This window comes from Falco peregrinus, chromosome Z (assembly GCF_023634155.1).
Source record: "Falco peregrinus isolate bFalPer1 chromosome Z, bFalPer1.pri, whole genome shotgun sequence".
Lineage (NCBI taxonomy): Eukaryota > Metazoa > Chordata > Aves > Falconiformes > Falconidae > Falco > Falco peregrinus.
Genome location: NC_073739.1, coordinates 85,237,791 through 85,254,660, shown reverse-complemented (window position 1 = coordinate 85,254,660; position 16,870 = coordinate 85,237,791). Strand labels below are relative to the sequence as shown.

Here is a 16,870-nt window from a genome sequence, read left to right as displayed (position 1 = left end):
CCTGCCTTCTGCTCCTCAGAGCCCAGCGGAAAGGGAAAGTGGAGATCCCTTTCCTGGAGAGGTTCCAGAAGCAGTCCGTAAGGCATAAAGTTTTTTTTCCAGCCTTTACGAAAGCTCTTCCTGGTGATTTAAAGAATCAGTCACCAATATTCGAGTGAGTGGAGGTTATCTTTATTCGGCAGTGCTGGGTGCATGGGGGATCGCTCCACCAAAGTCATGCACACCAAGGGGACTTTTCAGGACAACAGGAACTTAGGACCAGATAGCCTTTTTAAAGATGACAAATCCAAGGACTTAGCAATCAGTACATCAGTCATGTTAGCAATAAGGGTCCTTGGACGTTTCCCAACTTTTAGATAAACGTAAGTACATCATCCTATAGATATGTGGTACATCATTCATCATTCACTGGGGAACGAAGTGTCTGACCTCTGCCCAGACAGCAGTGCTCAAGAGCTGCTAAAATGGCAAGCTGTTAAAGCACAGCGTACGGGGGCATTAGCCTTTGTACTCACATGAACGTCTCCTGGGCACGAGCTGCGTATGACGTGGTTAATGGCCAGCGCATCTAGGCAGGGTATTCCCCAGCGCCATCCTCTGACACTGCTTCTGTTTCCCCTTCTGTTTCAGAGGACCTGTCAAGGCAGCCCCTCAAACAGTCAGGTCCGAAGGAGCACCGGGACACCAGTCTCACACAGCAGTTCTCACACAGAGGCAGTTTTATTACTCTTTCTCCTGAGCCCCGATCATTCTCAAAACTGGATCTGTCTTCTTTCCCATGCTTTTCCATCACCTGCTTCAATGCCTTAAACAGAAGCCGCTCCACCACCTCCCATCCCCTGGATGCCACGGAAAGTCAGGATTCTCTGATCATCACAGAAAGTAAGGATTCTTCAATCATTCCCTCCCCAAAGGTCTTTCTCTTCAGTTACCTCTATCTTGTTTTAGCTCTTCATACTACGCTTCGGAGCTCTGAGCAGGAGGACAAGTCACTTCAGGCTTTTTCTGAAAAGGCCACTTCTTCAGTAGCCTTTGGTGCCAGTCTGCGATGACACAAGCCCTCCCTCATCACCAGGCATCTGACCACAAAGTAAAGGTACACTGAGTCCAAGTCATCCAAAGGGCTAGTTCTGAGAAATTCAGGTGATACTTGGATATCTCAAACTATCATTTCAGGAGTCATAAAAGTATTTTCTTCTATAGTCCATTTCATAAACTCATCTTAGTTCTCTGCATGCCTGTATCCTCTCATGCATCAGCAGCTGTGACCATTAGCAGGAAACTATCCAGAACCTGGCACAGACTATCGCACACATTTATATTTCTGAAGTATAGAATGAAAAGGAAATAGGTGACTGTAATTCAATGACTGTAATCGGAGTGTCTATTCAAACACCATAAAACTGGTGATACACATACATCTCTGAATCTGGATCCTTTCTGCAACACACGATGACGAAGAGTGAGCTCTAGGTATGTGCAGTGCCAGTCTGTCTCTGGGCCTCGCAAACCACAGCAGCGGGGTTTTATTTCCATGTTACAGCACCTACACTGCTGGGTTTGTAAAAGCAGATAGCGCTCCCATCAACATGTTCTCCCCAAGGGAAAAATATGTCTGTACTTAAGCTGAATGAAAGGATGTCTGACGATGGTGCAGAAAATTAGTACTCTCTGTCACTAACATATCAACCCTATTGGATTGTAAAGCTTTAGTATCAAATCCACAATGGAGATTACTTGTTTGTTTGCTTGTGAATATTACATGCATAATTCCTCTTCAGAATTGTACTTAGAATAATAGATGGCCCCAGAGAGATGTAATTCATCTGAGAATGCTGGCATCAACAATCTGTAGGTGCAGCTGAGATGATTTATAACTGGTCTCTATATTACAAAGGTCCATTAATTATTTAAAATTTTCAGAGAAAAAATAGATAAAATATGTATTATGTATGGCAATTCTCAGTTAAAGATGAAGCTTCATACAACTGTAAGATGGGATGTAGTTGGGAGCGATGAGGATGCAGCGCTTCCCAGCAGGTATATATATTGCAAGGTGTAACGGGAGGAGTTCCTGTACCAGAACAAGCATCTTGCCTCAGAGAGCAGCGTGAGATTGATGATTCTTCTGAAGCTTCAGCACTGGCCCCACCAAAGGTGCAGTGCTGTGCCAAAAAGGCTGCGAGAGGGTTCCTTCCCAAGTCCAGCTGGTGATTAGTTGACAGCCTGGGGCTGGTGGATTTAGGATATCCCTCCTAATTCCTTTAACCTCATCAGCTAACAGCAGACATTACTCATATTCATACAAATGCCTAATCCTTTTCTAAATCTAACCGGCTTCCTCAGCAACATCCTCCAGTAGCAATGTATCCTGGGCTGACTACACAGACTGATAAAAAAATTGAATCCCTTTAATGTATGCGTGTGCTTGCCACCCATTCTTTCGCTCACACTAAATAGCTGAATAATGCCAAGGCATGCTTCCCTGTGGAAAAAAGGGAAATACCTTTATCTGCTGTCTTGCATGGACCCACAGTCCATTGACTTTTAATTCTCTCATATGGCAAATACAAGTCATAAAAATACCTGAGCACATGCCTATTTTTAGCCTTCAACCAGTTCTCTTTGGAGGACATTTGCTCAGGAAATTGTTAATATGTCTTTTTTCCCCTTGGTATTATAATCTAAATGCTCAAACATCTTCCAAATACAACAGGGACTTTTTTTTTTTTTACTGCTTCTTGATGTCAAGTGGTAGACTGTATTTCACCAAAAATTGTCTTTTAGCGGGAAGGATCAGAACCATCAGATTCTGGACTAGCTTGAATTAGCAGGGTACCTTCTTGCAGTCCAGCAGCTGGATGATAGACAGGGTCTGCTGAGCAGACAAAAAACAGAATTAGCATTTTACGTTTTCATCGGTACATATGTATATCATGGGAAAATCAAGGTTACAATAAGCCAGTAAACAGGAAAACTTCCCAGTTTGGATTCAATGTTTTCTTGAAACCCTACTCAGGGAGCTCACTCTATCACAATGTACCAGACCTCTTCCAAATCTCAAGCAGATATTTTAAATCTCCTGCTCAGAATGTGTGCGAGAGATTAAGAGGAATGAGATCAGAAATTAAGTGCTGTCTCTTTCAGTTCCATTTTTCTGTATGCTCTGAACGTAAGTTTTGTAATATACTTTTCTTTTTTCCTGCATTGCACCATCAACATTTGTTTATATCAGATACATATTTTTATTTCATTTTTTAGCTCAGATTGAAATATAATACTGTATTCTAACTTTTGTACTAATACTGCTCTTACCCTTCCTAAGTAATGTTTTTATTTTTCCCACAATGAATCGATGATATTTGGTATCACGGTCTATGAAGCTATGAACTCTTCCAGTGTGAGAAAGCTTATAGCCCCCATTGTGCTTGAAGTAAATTCCAATTACAATTATTACAGTAATAACAATTAAAATAAACTTTTTTGTTGTTTGTTTAGCTTTTAGGTTTTTTGTTAATAAGAAAAGCTTTATGGGAGGCTCATGACATATTCTGGTATTTTCAGATGGTTGTATTGGATTTAATGAAGTAAGTGGATTTTACTTTTCAATCACTTCAATTCTGCGTTTTACTGCTGCTTGTTTCTGAAATTCCATTTCTATAGACACAAGGACCAAATTCATCTGACCTAGTCATTCTGGGATGCTTTTATCCCCAACAGAGAGAGTCAGGAGCTTTTGAAATGCAATTCATCTCATCATCCTGAAGCAGACATCTGAAAAAGTCAAATGAATGTTGCCATGAAAGTGCCTCTTTCTTCCTATTGACTGTAAGGAAGCCCAAGGCAATGAGCTCCAATAAAGGCATCTGTCCATGTCACAGGCATCCAGCTGCAGGTGGGAATGGTGCTGTCATTCATGGGCAGCCTAGATTCACCTCACCTACTTTTTGTCATTTCAAAAAAGCTAGATGCTTTTTAAAGATAGTTTAAGAATGTGTTTCCCATCAGCGTGTTGAAATTTGAGTATGGGGTATGGTGTACTTTAACTCAACTTCATAACAAGTAAACCAGCAACCCACCTAGTACCTGAACGACGGTCATGCAGGGAAAACCAGGCAGTGCATGAAGCCCTTCACTATCATCAGTGCCTGCCAGACAGCATTCATGTCCTGTCCTTTAGATTGTGGCACATTAGCAGGCACCAAGGAAATGAACTTGACAGAAAACCTTTCCCTCAGAACTAAGTGGTTGCCAAAACTGCTTGGCCCCAGTTCAGCCAAACACTTAAGTGCTTTGCTACACTGAAATGGATTTTAAGCATGTGCTTAAGATGAAGCACTTGCTGTATTTCTTTGCTGTGTCATGGCCCCTAAGATTATCTCCTACATTTTTTTACATTAATGTGGAAATATTTCACAAACTATTCTGTGTCAATTGCATGTTAAAAGAAGTTAAAACAACCCATCTCCTATTAGTAATCCAATCAGGTTCACTACAATGAACAACATAAAATGAACTAAAAAAATGTTCCAAGCTCTGCTTGTTGTCTCGTGCTGCCAGTATACCTGGAAAATGTGTGTTAGCAGCTGAGCAAATCCTTAATGTCAACATCAGTGTCATATGGAAAATAATGCCTTAAATTTCTGTATTTCAGGAGGGTACTTTGCTGTAGGAGCTTGTCCTGAAACCGTTCTCAGCAGCAGTAACCCAAATGCAACTGCAGAGCTCACTTCCTCTGGCTCACACTTCCAGAGTCTAGGTGACACTGTGTTGGCAAGTTACAAACGCTGCAGCATGCTACTTAAAACAGAGTAGGGAAATAACAGTAACAACAGAAAGTTTGTGCATTTCTTGCCTGCCCTGCTCCTCGTGTTGGCTGTCACACAGCAGCTCCCCTCTGGATGGAGCCAGGACGTTCAACCCAGCCATGACGTCACCCATGTGAGATACCATTTTCCCCTGCCCCAGCCCACCCTTCACTTTTTCACACTTTCATAAGAACATGTGGAAGGAAACCCAAGCATTGTGGCTTGGATTCGGAGGCAACGTGTGTTTGTGTACGTGTGCAGCCCACACTGTGCTCTCCAGCTGATGTACTGAAGCAAGTCTAGCCAAGGCTGCTGAGACAGTATGGAGGGACTGACAGCCACATGTGCTCAGCTTGGAGAGAGCAGGGCTCAGGGGGCATCTTACCGCTGGAGCAACTACCTAGGAAATGGGCACAGAGAAGATGCAGCAGACTCTTCCCAGAGGTCCACAGGGACAGGACAAGAGGTGACACTGGCCAGCTGGAACACGGGAAATTCTGATAACACATGTAAAAAAGTTTTTAGCATGCAGGTGGGTAACCTGGAAGAGGTTGCCCAGACAAGCTGGAGTCCACCCTTAGAGATACTCCAGATTTGACTGATCAAGCCTGACACAAGTGCTGCACTAGCAGTCTGCAGTCTCCTGTGTCACCTGCATGATTCCGAGTTTGTGTCCTGGCTTCAGCTGGCATAGAGTTAATTTTCTTCTTAGTAGCTGGCACAGTGCTGTGTTTTGGATTTAGTATGAAAATAATGCTGATAACACACTGATGTTTTAGTTGTTGCTCAGTAGTGCTTACTCTAAATCAAGGATTTTTCAGTTTCCTGTGCTCTGTCAGTGAGAAGGTACACAAGAAGCTGGGAGGGAGCAGAGCCAGGACAGCTGACCCCAACAAGCCAAAGGGATATTCCATTGCATAAAGCATCATGCCGAGTATATAACCTGGGGAGAGTTGGCCAGGAGGGTCTGATTGCTGCTGGGGGACTGGCCAGCGATGAGCAACTGCATTGGACATCCCTCAGGGTTTTTTCCCTTGGGCTTTATTCCTCTCTCTTTCTCTCTGCTTTTCATTATAATAGTTGTTGTTATTATTATATCAATTATTAAATTGTTCTAGTCTCAGCCCACAAGCTTTACCTTTTTCCCAATTCTCCTCCCCATCCCTTTGGGGGCAGAGTGAGTGAGCAAGCAGCTGCCTGGTACTCAGTTGCCAGCTGAGATTTAACCATGACACTGTCACAGAGGAGCTTCCTGGCGTTGTATGGTTCCTGTGTGTGCAGTAAAATAAAAAACATTAAGTAATGCTTCTTCTGTTGCCGCTGTCATGCAGCAGAATCTAAGTTAGTGTTACTTTTAGAAGAGAGGCAGGAGAAAATTGGGTGGGAAAAAAGAGAAACATTAGCCAAGTTAATTTGATATATTAGTATAAATTAGTATAAATCCTACACAAGTCCTCTTTGGGACCCTCAACAAGCTTGTTGGGACAGATCTTCAGTGACTGCTTCATCATTTTCCTAAAAATACCATACATACTTGATAAAAAAGCATTAACTAAACATTGCTATGTATTTAACAAGCAAACGTCAGTAATTACAGATAGAGCAAAAATCTAGTGAATAGGCTGAAGCACTGCAAAAGCTTAGCTATTTCCATTATTTGTAGCTGTTATTTGTTCTGCTGCCAGACTTAACTGTGCCAGCTGTTACTCAAATATTGGGAGATGCTACTTTGGTCACTGTAACATGCCAATATATAGACTTTACACTGTAAATCCTTAGTACTTTTAATCATCCACTGACAGTAGACACAAAGAAAATCTAAGAAAAATCTTGATCTTCACAAATACAGATGGTTTGGGTTTTATAGAATTGGCTTGAACAGATTAATAGAGCCACAACCTAAGCAGAAAAGGCTCTTTAGGAAATCAGATGGATGCTTCACTGGCTTACCAAACAGCATTATGATAATAAACTGCTGCCAGAGTCTATCCAAGATGACACACTGCTGTATTTACTGTGCGATGCAAATTCACAGCAACAGTTTCTAAATAAATGCGGTGAAATAAGATGCGACAGCACAGAAGTCCCCAGGAAAAGAGTCACCATGCATAACCACACACAGATCCCTGGCCATGGCTTCCCTGGCTGAAAAGCTCTGAGCTGCCTGACTGCCCGCAGGCCCTGGGGTTCAGGAGTCTCCAGTTGCTTCTCCTGCAGGAAATTGTTACTGCTTTTCTCCAGCAAAGGCCTTTATTTTTTCATCTGGCTGTTGTGGCACTGTGGACCTTAGGAACCTGCACGGGACACCAAAGCTTTTCTCCCCAGTCAGCCATTTGTCGACAATTCTCAGTGCCTTGTGTGGGGAGTGCACAGCCAGGACGGATGACGGCTCCCGGTAACGGGAGACAAGCGCAGAGGCTAGGCAGGGATGGCCACCCTGGCTGAGCCTTTGCTTCTCCCAACATGGGAGTGCAGTCTGGCAGCAGAGCAGAGGCCAAAGCCAGCTGCCAGCTGTGGAGGAGCCTTCCCACCTTGCCTGTCCTGGCTGCATGACACCATGCCAGCCACCGGCCCATGGAGGCTGTTGCAGGCCCAAGGCCAGTGGGAAAGTGTTCTCTCCCCCACAGGGCCAAGGGGATGCATCGCTGCCTGGCTCACCTCCCCACTGCACACTCTGCTCTGCTCCTGCTTTGCCTCCAGTCACCCAAACAGCCTTGTGCAGAGTGCCAAGGTGATGGTGCCATCACCAATACAAAAGGCACCTCGTTAATTACATGCGCAATCAGACTATTTTTAAACAAGTGTTGTTACGATTGAGTGACAACTGGGGAACTGATTAACTACCCGGCCTCATTAGACGCAAAACACAAATAGTCTGGCATGAAAGCAGGGCATCCTGCACTCTCTCTCTGGTGGCTTTAATGTCTGTAGATGTTGTGTATGACAACAGTAGTTAAAAATCTCGCAGATGTGACTACATTTCATTTGATGGGGTACTAGCTGCATGTTGATTTTGGTAATTCCTTTATCTTTTAAACGATAATTGCACTTTGGTGAATTCAAGGGAGTTTTTTAAAATGTTCTATTCACAATGTATTGCTAGTTCCACTGAGCTTAACAAATCGTGAAAGTAATAATGGGAAGTTACAGATTTTATCATACTGTTTTTCAGTCCTTAGTTTAAAATAGAATTTCATTATTTCCACAGAGGAGAAAATAAATCTACATTACAATGAGCCTAAAGAAGGCTGTTTACAGATACACTTCAACATTGTTCAATATTTAATGTTGCTACTGAACAATCTTTTGCTCAAAAAAAAGGCTTTTCTCACTGTAAAGGTTCTCAACAGTGACAGGGGTTTTTTTCTGGAAAAATTTCTTATTTTAATATTTTATCAGGTTTATGCTTGAATGACAACACTGCACCTATATTTTCAGTATATATCTTTCTTAAAGCATTATTAAAATGCCTAGGGTCTGAATATAAATCTGAACACAGAAAACTGGTTCTGAATGTAAAAGATTTAACTGTTTTAAAACTTGTTAGTACTTTGTAATGTATTATTGAAAACATCATAGAAAAATCATCAAAGCTATAACCCAAGTTGATTCAAACTCCCACAGAACATAAACAGCTTTAAATATTTTATTACCAAGTTATTTTCTCCATTCTGTTCTTTTCTGGTTTCATTACGTTATGAGGATGAAACTGTAATCCCCTGGCCTATATCAAGATATCCTTTTTTTAAAGGTTTGTGGCAGCGTGGCAAAAACACCCAGGTAAACATCTCAGAAGATGGAAGCCTTCCTTTTGTTGGGATTGGACTGAGTGTCATCTAATTACGGTAACAGTTTGTGTCAACCAGTTAAAAATCCCACACTAAAATCTCCTTTACCTGCACGTCATCAGGCGGTAATGTTAAAGTATGAAATAGCTTCAGACACTATGAACTGAGGCTTCAGAGTGGCCACTTTTTAAGTCAGTCCATTTCATTATCCACTAAATGCAAAGGGTGGATTAATCTTACCTTTGTGCTAGGCTTTACCGTCTCAAAAATCAGTGGAATTTTTCTAACTGACACCAATGGCAGAAAGGTCTGGCCTGACTTTTGGCTAGGTTAATTGTTATTCAGTTTCCAGCAACAATATAATACTTCAGGCATGAGCAAGATACTTACCCCTCCTTTAAGAGGATTCCACTGTGTTGTAACTTCCCTGTGGTTTTGAACATTTTGGATGTATGTCAAACAGTCACAGGCAGAAAGTGCTGATACATTACACACAAAGATCTGCTTTCATAACTTCCTACCTGATGTCAGTGGTAAAGCAAAATAATCAAAACAATCTCAAAAGTAAGACAAATAATTTTCTTCCTTGACTCAGGATCCAGCACTGTATTGGTGACTGCCACTTTCAACAACGGAGATGTAGCAGAAGCATGTAGCTAGGGATGCTGTAAGGAAAGAAAGAAGGATCAACATTCTCAGCAGCAGCAAGCCATTAGATCACCCTGAGCTGCAAGATACAATGGAAACCGCACCGCTAAATCATGCATAGACCTGGCGTTGGGCTAATACCTCCATCTCAGGCCTTTTTCTCTTAATAGGAGAACTGTCATGTAATCAGTAGCTTATTCAGGTGTGACAAGAAGATGGATTAAACACAGATTTAAGGAAAACAAAGCAGAGAACATTCAGATTTACTGGAAAAATGTGTTTTCTTGAGAAACTGCCAGGAGAAAAATCAGTATAAGCATCGACAATTATTTCTGTCAGGCATTTCTTTACCAAATTGTTCTGCTTTTGTACTAATATTTATGCTACTGTGGCATACTGAGACCACTATGAAAAGGATATAATTTTTAAATAAATATTAAAGAAAAGCCACCATTAATCACCCAAGATCAAACTTTTTTTTTTTCCTTCATTTTCAGCTCATTTCAACAAAGCATTCCTTTTTCAAGTTGTCTCTTCCCTTGTTAATTAACTACTTTCTTCAATGGCCAAAGAAACTTTGTAAAATTCATATCAAGCTACTTTGCCTATAGGGGACGTAGGATTATTCAGGAAAAGTGAGTTATCTTCTTGATTTTCATCAATCGAAGGGGGCTTTTTTGTTTTGTTTTTAAGAATGATTTTTAGGTACATCTAAATGCTCCCAATTAGGACCTGAACTTACAAACACCGAAGTTCATGAAACCAATTTTGTATTTAGGACCATCCTTCGTATAGTCCTTTCCTCTTACAACAAGTAATATGATACATAATCTAATTTTGGTTATTGTGCTACCAGTTCTGAGCATTTATTTCTAAAGGAGTGGGTTGAAAATATATGTCTCTAATGTTTCCTGAAACAGTATTTCTCAGAAGTAGCACGTTTTTCATCTTCACGACAAATTTCAGAATTCTCTATTTCTCTGTAGATTTGAGCCAATAAGCAAAACTAACATTAAAGAAGAGAAGGCCTGTGTTTCTACCAGTACTTCAAAGTTTACAGGAAAGGAAACAAAAAAATAAATAAATTTGGGGGATATTTTAAGAAGAGTCTTCATAGCATTGTATGACCTGATCTGTGAGGTGTGGTATCACAAATGCTTTGAATATTGTCTGCTAATTATTCTTAAAGGTCAATGATGTAGTCAGTGGCCTGTTTTTCAGACAATACAGGAAATCTTTACAGTTTACTGTCTTTCATGGTATGTCAGTTTTCCAGTCAGTGGGGTAACTTGATAGGTTGGGTAAAAGGAGGATACACATCCCCAGAGAGCAGCGTCATGCTGGCAGAAGGCCCCAAGCTGATGAGAGACAGAGTATTGCTGTCACTGTGCAGAGGCTTTTCTTCTTTCTCGGTAATTAAGCTGAAAATGTCTTACCTTGCTCAGTTTATGAGAAATGAAAATATCCTGAGATTTGTTATGCAAACTGTTTCTTTCACTTGGATTTCATATTCTGTCTGTGTTTTTAATAAATCTTTGTTTTGTTCAGATGACTATGATACTGATAATCTCAGGCAGACGTCCCTGGGGAGGAAAAAGAAAAGAAGAAAGAAAAAAACCACCCTGAAACCTTTATGGAAAAGTGATGAAAAGTTTCTCAGATTTACATGTCCTGTCTGGCTCACCCAGCAATGTAGGAGTCTAATCTCCATGTGACGCACACCAGTGTACATAGGTGGTAGGTGAGGGAGAGCATCCAACAGACCAAGTGATGAGATCTGACAATAGACTTAGACACAGAAACTTGTAACAGATTCTCTGAGAAATACAGTTGTTTCAAATGAGTCATACACAACACTCACCATAGCACTGCCTGACTGCAGCCTCTAATCTCTGTGGCATCTACAGAGCAATGCCATCTCAACTGCTACACCACCCAGGGCATGTGCCACACCACATGCCACCAGTCAGGGATACTGCTTGCTAGAGCATCCCACCCCTCCAGCCTCACCACCCTCACTGTCAGCTGTCCTTACTAATGCTTTATGTACAGTTCAACCCTTGTGGGGAGAAAAAAACCCACAAACCTATAAGACTGGTGTAATTAATGTTCAGGCTTGTCCAGTTTGGTATCTTGTCTCTGCCAGTGGCCAGCAGCAAACAACAAGGCAAGCATGCAGTGACACTTCTACTGCGTAACCTCCCAGCTTCCAGTAGCTTGCAGCAAAAAGGCCTCCTGAACCAGAGTCTGTATCTTTGTATTTTGTAGGCTTTGGTAAGTTCTCTGGTCAAAATCTTTTCTGAACCTATGTAAATTTTTGGCATTATCCTAGAATAACAAGTTCCAGCATACTGCATGAAAAATTACCTCCTTCTCTTTGCTTGTCTATAATGTTAACTATTTATTTTTATTTCTCCTGTTTCTTATATTATGGTTAATAGGGAATAATTGTCAGCTATTCAGCTTCTCCAGAGATTTATGCTTTTACTAGTTCATAACCCCCTCTTTCAGTTCCTTTCTAGCACGTAGACCCGTAGCACACCCTGTCCCTTCAAGTACACAAGCTTTTCTTAATCTTTGCTCATCTCTGTAGTCCTCTCACATCTTTTGTTAAGTCTGTTACACCCCTTCTAGGCTTTAGTCTCTAGGATATTGGGAGCTGAAGCCTGGACATAATCATGGTGAGGGTGCAAAGGGATTTATAATGTAGGATTTTAGCGTATTCTGTTCAGTTTGCTATTTCCCTCCTAGTTATTCTGAACCAGTCAGCTTGGAAGGGGCTGCTTTGGTTTTGTTTGACAACTACAGGCCATTTAGCTGATGCTTCCATAAACTTATCTACAGCTACATTAAGAACCTGAATAAGTAGGGCAGAATATATCACTGCATTTTTGTATTGGGGTTGGCTCTCTGTGTTACTTCGCATTTATCCATATTAAATGTCACCTTGCTGTATACTTCCCACTGGTTCAGCAGCATGACATTATCATGCAATTCTTCTCAGCTGGCTTTTTTTTTATTGTCTCTAATAATTTAATAATCACCAGTGAAACTTTTTACTTCATGATCTTTAACAAATTATTTACAAGCATACCCAATACTACCTTGCAGCACAGATGCCTAAGAAACTCTGCTTCTCATCCTTCTGCATTGTGAAAACTGATCACCCTGTCTCTTGCACTATAATCAATTATTGGCCTCTGGAAGGAGCTTCCTTTTTCACCTATGATCATCCTGAAAGTTTTCACAAAACCCAGCTCTGTCAGGCAGATGGCTCCTGTCCACACGCTCAGTAACTTTTTCAGAATGATGTAACAGACACATAAAGGCAACTCCCCACTCCAAATGCTGCTGACTCTTTCCTGCTGTTCTACGTTTGCCCATGTGTTTACTGATGTCACTGCTTCCACGAACTTGTGTACAATGCTGGAGCCGCCATAGGGTGGTTCCCAGGTTCCCCCCTGGAGCCCTTTCAGAACTGGTGAAATTGCTGTCACCCACCATTCCTCTCCATGAAGAGTGATTTGTTACCACACTCAGCGCTTCAGCAAATCCTTACTTCAGTCTCTACAACCACTGAACTCCCAGCAGTTTGCTGCTGTCTGCTTTCATGGCTGTGCTCCAGAGCCTATTCTGCAGATACCCGCCACTTTGAGACCTCTCCCACAGAGCTCTCTCTGTGGCGGAGGCTGCCAGTGTGGGGACCTCTTTGTACTCTCCGCCAGCCAGTACTGAGGTGAACTTTTCAGCCAGCTTTACTGCCAGGACCTTATTGTGGAGGACTCCATCTACACATTGGTCGCCAAGTGATGCTGCAAGGTTTCTTGCTTTCTCCTGTGTTTGAGAAACACATATGAGCATTTATACCTCACAGTCTTGTCTTGATTGTCTTATTATGATTTTATATTTAACTTAACAAATCTATGTTTTTTTCTCCTTTCCATAGATTGGCACAATCTAAAATTTGGGAGATACAGCCTTCTACTTAAGGAAGTTTGTTGGTTATCCAGGCTTCTTTGCTCTTTTCAAAGGTTCTTTCAAATCAGAAATATACCCTTAAATTTGAATACAGTTTTTAAAACTACTATCTCCCTGCCTGCATGCAGTCTGCTCTCTGACTTTTCTTTTTAATTACCTTTTCTACCAGCTTTCTTAGTTTTGTGTAGTTCTTAAATCCTACGATGGATCTTTCTGCACCTATAAAGGTATTTAATCTGAGTACACTGGGTCACTGTGTGACCTTTAGAACGAGCTTTCAAAAAATCCGTTTCAGCATTTTTGTGCTGGGCTTGGTTCTTGACTTAAAAATAAGAAGAGGCTCCTCTTCTCCAGTCTGTCCATACACAGCCAATGGAAGGATTCATGTTTTAGATCCTGGAACGTTTTTATTTCTCTATAATGCTATCATGCATGATTTTTAGGTTGAGTGTAAGATATGGACAATGTCATCGATTGTGTACTCAACTACCATGCTGAATGCATTATAAGACTGAAAAAAGATCAGAAGATGTTGTTTGATGCTATTGCCCTTTTAGTAGTCAGCCTGAAGTTCAGTTATTTCCCTTTTTGAATTTCCACATGAAAGGCTTTTCTACTCCTAAAACAGACAGCTAGTTTCTACATTTTTAGCTGCAGAGAACGCATAGCCACATTTAGAAAATAGGTGAAAGAAGCAACTCACCAGAAAAGCCCCTCACTCTCCCAGTATCTGCTGTAGGCAGGAAGATGCATCTGTCCCCCATGCAGTAATGGACATGCTAATGACTGTCCATACACGTAATTTCTGCCCAACTACACTGGCACGTGCACAGCACTGGCCAAACCTTTAAAAAAGAATATGCAGGATTTCTGTGAATAACTGCCATATACCTGCTAACAACCCTGCTGCACATTCCATAGTAACAGCAGGCTTTTTTCTTATCAATTTCCTTTTATTTTTCATCAGAGTGCACCATGGAGGCTGGTGACCCATTCATTGTGATCAACCACTGAGAAATGGCAAGCCTGCTTTTGCCAATTTAAATAATCAAGTTGCAAGTGATGGCAAACATTATGTTCAGCATGGACTTAGATAAAGTCCTGGGGGCAAGCACACAGTTGAAGTCTGAAAATACACCATGCTCAAGCCAGTATTTATTTAAAAATTCACCCAGTCTCCTGCAGTTTATGGGAAATACATGACATATATTAGGAGATAGTTATTCACCTGCTGTGATAAATCTTGCCCAAAAGTAATTATTTGCCACTGTTGTGCCTTAACAGGCTGCGCCTCAAGGCTATGATTTTGTGCAACCATGTTCTGTTGTCCCTTGTGCTACTAATAGATTTTGTAGGCCTTTTTAATCCCCGCTCCTCTTTATTTTTTTTTCCTCTTTTTTTTTTTTTTCTCTAGGACAACCTCTTTTATCCCCTCCTAGCCCATTACAAGTTGACTGTTTGGGAATAAGAGCACTGACAAACAATCCTGTGTCAACAGCCCTGCAGCTTTCTATAAAGGGACTTCTGGGTGCCTATTTGGTCTTTACAGTACTAGGAAGGCTGCCCTACTAAAAATGTCTTTTCTTAGCACATATATCCTATTAAAGCTGGTGTACCACCTTGAGAACTGGCATAATGCCACTCTAACACATGGGTATGGTGGTACACTCTGTATAAGCTTGAAATATGTTTGCCGAGGGTAGGATTCCAAGCCCAGAATGCTGCAATGATATTTCTGGCTGCCATACCCACAGTGAAAATCCCAAGCCAATGTTTTCAATGTTCACTAACCTCCAGCACTCAGTTTTAGGCTTCTCATGTCTGATTAACAGAGATAGCAACACTTCAGTGATTCCAGCTTACTTCAGTGCCCCAAACAATATTTCTGCCAATGCAGAAAAGCTGAGCAGTAGCTTCCTTTCCCCATCCTCTGCTGGAGCTGCTTTGCAACACTCAGGACAATATAGACAAGCTATCTGCAGTGAAAGTTGCCTTTCACTGTGGCAAATTCAACAATAAACAACATTTATACCCCCAAACGCAACCAGCTCTTGGCTCTGGCCAGCCGGAGGGAGGAAGGAAGGAAGAGGTTGGTCAGCTCAAGTTCTGGAGCCCTGCCCATGCGAAGAGAGACACATGAATTTAGGTCTCACAAAGTTTCCAATTGTTGCCTATATTGCTCGTTCCCTGGAGGATTATCAGTGTAGAAATTTGCACCATTTGAACTTGAGCAATGGTAAAAGGTTGCATTGCAGGTTATTCCATTTATGAGAAGAAGTCAAGATAGCCTAATTCGCTTATTTTCAGAAATGCATAATCTTGTACCATTGGGCACCAGATACAGCTTCCCTGTTCACAGGTGTCTCAGCCAGCACCATCTAAAATCCCTCTCTCTAGATTTTCTTGAATCTGGGAAGTTCTGGGAAGGAGAACAAGGTGTCTAAGTTGCCTCTCCTCTATCACTCCTGCCCCAAAGAATAATCAGGAAAACCACCTCACCCATCCCATCTGAATACCAAATCAGGCATGCATATTGCTTGTTTTAGGGTGGAGATCTCTTCCCTGTATTTTGGGTTTTGTAACATCAGCATTTGTGTTGCAGATAGCAATTATTTCTCCCACTGTGTCTGTAGGGCACTGAATGGCTTCTCCCATTCTAAATGCAAAGCAGCAGCACAGTAGCTTTGGAGAGGTTTATCCAAGTTATGACAAGTCCTTCCCCTGCTCCTGGGAGGTTTTAGAAGCAGGACAGCTTTTTCTCTAGGCTAATTCATTCTTTGGCTTCTAGGCTTGGGTAACTAGATTGCACACCAAGTGTACTCATGTTTTTTGCTCCCACCACCACCCAGATCAAAGGACAGGATCACTGTGTGCTGTAGCAACATTTCATCCTATAGGCTTGCGTATCCTTCCTAATGCAGGTCCTGAGCATGAACAACAGTGTGGGCTCGGGTCTTGTCTTGACACAGAACTGGGAGACAAGCTGTGGTGCACACACAGGTCCCTCAGGCTTGTCTAACCAGTAAGGGTACCTGTGCTAGGAGGGGGTCCTGCAATACACCAGGCCTAGGACAAGCACACAACTAGAGCAGAAGAGTAACAGTTCCACCAAAGTAAACAAGGCATTGATAGTTTGCTAACTTGGCCCACGGTGTGGTGTCACTGCTTTGCATGTGTACACTCACAGAGAGTTCGCCATAGAATAATGTGTGTTCATACCAGTATCAGAGGGTCACACACCTACTACAAGGGGTTTTTTTTTCCCATGCTGTTCTGCATTACTTTTTGAAATCTCAGAAGCTGCTGTGGGAGGAATCATTATCCTCAGCATATCACACATGATAGTGCATCTTCCACCTTACTTTCACTACCTTTCAGTCTCCCGCTATGATTACAGTATTAACTGGTCAGCATGGACAGGGACTCTTGAAAACAGAGAGGTGTGATAACACTGCCACTGGAAAATCACAATTGGAGATGATAATAGGAATTACAAACAGCAAAAAGGGAGTGAAGAAGAATGGCAGTTTAGTGTACACCTATGCACATGGCATTGCCTGTTATTTAAGTAAAAGGTAAGCTGGATGCAAGTGAGAAAACATGAACAGATGATCCTAAGAGTCAGTAACTTCTCCCTCTTCCCTTTTG

At 41.7% G+C, this 16,870-nt stretch overlaps 1 long non-coding RNA gene across 1 annotated transcript; it reads right to left on the bottom strand.

Moving 5' to 3' along the window:
- LOC129782800 (uncharacterized) lies at positions 1 to 10,823 on the bottom strand. Its single transcript, XR_008744921.1, has 4 exons — positions 10,681 to 10,823; positions 9,118 to 9,261; positions 5,947 to 6,077; positions 1 to 3,774 (listed from the first exon to the last, which is right to left on the bottom strand). It is a non-coding gene; the product is annotated as an uncharacterized LOC129782800 (long non-coding RNA).
- Positions 10,824 to 16,870: the final 6,047 nt, after the last annotated feature.